Genomic DNA, 5,000 nt, shown 5'->3' with positions numbered 1-5,000 from the left:
TGAGGAATGGTATCAAACACAACGTGGGATACCATTGCATGCATTACAATGAGCCCATCCTCCGATTTCTACCCCCAGAAGCCTCCCTGAGTGTAGTGTTTTTCTCATCTGCATACTCACACACTCTCCGTCCCATCCATAATGTATTATGTTTCTGATATCACCTCACATTATCCGGGGATCGAATCTTGTCTTTGATGTCAGTGACTGTGGAGCCACTGTAAAAAAAGTTCTAAGAGTGAAGAAGACCTTTAAAAGACGGTCTCAAAGTGAAGAAGACGTTCTCAAAGTGAAGAAGACCTTTAGAGGACGTTCTCAAAGTGAAGAAGACCTTTAGAGGACGTTCTCAAAGTGAAGAAGACCTTTAGAGGACGTTCTCAAAGTGAAGAAGACCTTTGGAAGATGTTCTCAAAGTGAAGAAGACGTTCTCAAAGTGAAGAAGACCTTTAGAGGACGTTCTCAAAGTGAAGAAGACCTTTAGAGGACGTTCTCAAAGTGAAGAAGACCTTTAGAGGACGTTCTCAAAGTGAAGAAGACCTTTGGAAGATGTTCTCAAAGTGAAGAACACCTTTAGAAGACGTTCTCAAAGTGAAGAACACAGGGTAAACTGTACCACGCACTAAGATCCCCTCCCACTGCCATCACATTTAGCCTGTCACTAATCGTCACATCTGAAGCTGCCACCAGATGTTAAACACAGGGCACAGGAGGGTAGCTGACTCTCAGAGCACAGATGTGAAAAGCAGCAAATCCCTGGCCCGCATATGGAGACGGGGCTTTGCTCTGAGGAGCCCTATGCACTTCACCTAGGGGGATCACATTCAACATCAAAGACACCTTCGGAGAGAGAAGCCATCTTGTGTTTCTGATGCAGTGGAGACATCGACATCAGCACATCTGCATCTGTTGAATATTTAGGTGGGAATTTCCACGCTATTTGCCTGTCCAGCGCGTGCGTCTGTATGAAATTGAAGGCAATTGGTGTCCAAGACAGAATGGCCTAGAACTTCGAGTAGGGAAGACGGATTTAAAGTCCGAAGCGATATGAAACTAGTGCCTGAGATGGACCTCATATTTGAGGGTTAAAGATCGTATAAAACCTGAAGTGGTGGAATCGAATGAAACAGCCCAGATATAATGGAAAGTTGAGGTTAATCACATTTTTGAACTGCTACTGCTATCTTGCTCTTGATACAGCTCTTAAGGTATTACAGCTTTTTTCTCCATGCCAAAAAAATGATTCTATCCCCTAAAACTGTTCTTCCTACATTTACGAGATGACTTAGTAATTGGGTTGGCCTCTCTGTCGGGCTGACGGAATTGGAGGGTTTGGAAAAACGAGCCCAGCTAAATGGTAACATCTCTCTCAGTATTAGGTACAATTGCCTTTGACGTTCAATTATGACGTTGGCAAATGCGCAATACCTGTCATTTCATGTCTAACATACTTTTACATTAAGATCTGCAGGAGTCTGAACTCTTCAGAGGATGGAAAACAATTAGAGCAACGTGGTGTGTTCCAGAGATTGGTCTGTAATGGAAAACCTACTGTATTTACAGGGATGGTGGGGTCTTGTGGTGGGGGGGAGAGGGGGGCTAGACATTGTTAGAGCTACAGTACACACACACACACACACACACACACACACACACACACACACACACATTTAGCGTACTAATAATCAGGTCCAGTAGCCTGGGGGAAAGTTTGGGTGCTCCTGAGTTATACTTCCAACGCCTAAAGCCAAGTCCAGGGCATTGGGACGGGAGTCCAAGGGCCGCGGTAATGATTGAATGAAAAGGCCAGTGATGGAACGGTCAAGGTTAATGGTCTTTTTATGGGACTGTGCTCAGCTATGGACAGTCTCTAATTAACTCCATTGAGGCGGTGACCATTTACATTCAGCTGTTTGTCAGTCCGTTCACCACAGTCGACCGCTCTTTATTTCATTGCTCGACACTTCCCTCATCCTCCCATGGTCTTCAATAAACAAACTCTTGAGGCAGTCTGTTATCTTATCTGGGGAGTTCCACAAGTTCAGCTTTTTCTCAATGGGTTTTGAGGAATAAGTATTTTTTCACCACAGATTCTCATTCGTAGGAAATACCAATGACATAATGACGGGTCTATCTTCTTAATGTCTGGTCTAGAGGGGGAAACCCACTCCATAGTCTCGTTCCCAGACACTTCCGCCCTGCGCACATTAGCCTGGGGACGAGGTTACCCGTTCCATGACATTGTGCTAACCTCTGCTATCAGTCAGCAAACATGCACCCAAGCTGATAGCGATCTGGAGCTGTGTGCGTGATATCATATTTCCGTTTCCCCCAGTATTCCCACACTCTCTCTCTTCCCATCCCTCTGTTATCCATCCAGAGTTCGGAGTGCCTCCGGGGGGAATAGATGGGAAATCTTCCCATGCGCTAGGCAAGGCTAAGCTAAGCTAAGCTAAGCTAAACTAAGCTTATCTGTGTGGCGCTAGCCAGCCAGCCTGCCACAGTTTGTCTGTCTATGCGTAACAATAATGAGCGCAATAAAACAGCCCGGGCTGCAGAGGGCGGAGAGGTGCAACGTCACGCTGAGATCTGAACTGCTGTCCCCCAGCAACAGCCCCAGAAACAGCCCCAGCAACAGCCCCAGAAACAAGACGGTGATCATGGCTCGGGGGAGTAGAGGACTGACCTAAGAGTGTCACCAAGCTGGGCCACTGAGCTGGGTTCAGGTAGCCGCTGCCTGCTGTGTCTGCAGCAGCAGAACAACGGCAGACTGGAGGGTGGTTATTATGGAGAGTGTGGCATGTGTGAGGTGGTGGGGGAATAATCGTGAGTCCTGCTGTTGTGGGTTTTACAGTCGGGGTTTTACAGTACTGTACCGTCGGGCTCTGGGCACTCCGTAGCCACAAACAGCCTGCACGCCTCAACAGCCACGATGGGTGTGGCAAGACATGGCTTTTTATAGGTTGAAGTCATCCTCTGTGTTGTTGTTGTATTTAATCTTATAGGCGTTTCCCCCCCCCCCCCCCATGCCCCCCCCTTTTTGATGGAAAAGGAGAGTAGAGAGCGTTGCCTTTTGATGCGTGTTGTTCCATGTTCACAAAGAGCCCAGAGGCTAAAGGCCAGGCCTGCAAATGAAAGCCTCCTGTCACCATGGGGATGAAGTGCTGAGTGGCTAGCTTAGCTTCCGGTCTGGGGGTTGACATTAGGCAGATCCGGTTGACCACATCAAACAGGTCGTCCCGTAAGTCTGTCCCCGCCCTGTGCATCCCCCTGTTCCCCCTCCATTATGGGGCAAGCCTGCGCCATCTTTATGAGTCTCATTAATGCACCTCAGATGGGCCTTTCAGGTACAGTTTCCGCTTCCTGCTCCATAGTCACAGTCATGCCTCATTAAAGGCTTTCTCTCAGCAGGAAACTGCCTTCAGATCTTGTAAATGTTTATGGGCCTTTACCGCTGGCACTCGACACCGATACACATCTTGGACGTATTAGAGCCTCCTCAAGATAAGAGGCTGTTTTAATGGCGAGCACATGGTATTAGTAGATTGGCCAAAGTTCGAAGAGTGAAATGCCACTTGCTGCCCACACAGAAAACACTCAGGTACTCTCAGGTTCCTTTGAAAATGAGTTTATTTATTGTGCTGGGTCCTGAAGATTCATTCTAGACTTGGTTCATCTATGTGGTCTAAGGTAAATTATTCTATCTATCCTCGATTTGTGTTATAAGGTCAATTTTAATCAATTCAACATGGCATGAATGCACTGCAATCTCCTAGGGACATTAGGCCCACATCAGTGTAATCATGCACGTACAGTATGTTCTTATTGATAAGTACAACCGAGAATGCTTACATATGCATAATCTGGTCATGTTTCTACGAGCGAAAGGAAGACACAGAGTCTCCCCTGCCCCAGCTGTCCACGCTGATAATGTTTCATATGTTAGGCAGCAATACGAGGGACCTAATTATACATCATGTATTATCTTTGGTAATCTAATCCGCTGGGCATTCTATTAATGGAGCCTCTCTGTTCATAGATAGAGATAGACATGACACACATGCATACCACACTGGCTCTGAGTGCACACTGGTCACAGACACATACGTATATGTATAGATCTATTTGGGTAATAATATAATAATAATAATAATAATAATAATAATAATAATAATAATAATAATAATAATAATAATAATAATAATAATGATAATAATAATAATAATAATAATAATAATAATGATAATAATAATAATAATAATAATAATAATAACCATAATCATAATCATAATCATAACACAGTTTATTTACATAAGATCTTTCAAAACAGTGTTACAAAGTGCTTTACAAATGTGCAGATAAACAAATATACAAATAAAACTAAAATATCAGGAGGAAAACAGTAACAGTAAAACACAATACATTAAAAACGATGAAGGACAGCATTCTACAACAGTCTATAAAAAATGAGTTTTAAGAAGAGATTAAAAAGAAAACACTGATCTTGGTCCTAATATCCTCCTGATGGTGTCTGTGTCTCCGTCTGCTGCCTCCAATGCAGCCCTGTGGAATCAATCTCTCACACACAAGGAATGGTTGTATTCATAGATTGTGTGTGCTGTGTGTTAGAGTTCTACTCATCATTAATTGCTGTGATTTACACGGTGAGTCATTCCTTGCAAAGTATAGCAAATACAATGAACTTCCAAATCAAACTTGGATAGTATTATAATTATATGTTATAATTATGCAGCACATATTTATATCATTTGAAACATGCGCTGTGAATGTGTTGAGTCCTGAAACCAACTCTTCACTACTGATCAGGGGAAGCTGGTGGAGGTCTTGGAATGGAATGAGGAATGGTATCAAACACATGTACCGTTCCTCATTCCATTCCATGCATTGCAATGAGCCCGTCCTCCGATTTCCACCTCCACCAGCCTCCCCGGCCTCTGACAGAAGTGCTGCTTAAGGAAGGGGGAAGTGAAACTACAATAAGC

The 5,000-nt window shown here is 44.1% G+C and overlaps 1 protein-coding gene across 1 annotated transcript in view; it reads left to right on the top strand.

Annotated features, from left to right (window-relative positions):
- The window catches only part of arhgap24 (Rho GTPase activating protein 24), a gene marked incomplete at its 3' end in the record, with an annotated part of 91,858 nt that overhangs the window by 26,169 nt on the left and 60,689 nt on the right, over positions 1-5,000 (top strand). The window lies entirely within an intron of this gene.

Source organism: Argentina silus (genome assembly GCF_951799395.1).
Source record: "Argentina silus genome assembly, chromosome: 5".
Lineage (NCBI taxonomy): Eukaryota > Metazoa > Chordata > Actinopteri > Argentiniformes > Argentinidae > Argentina > Argentina silus.
The sequence above is the reverse complement of the archived record's forward strand: the minus strand, read 5'-3'. Positions and strand labels throughout refer to the sequence as shown.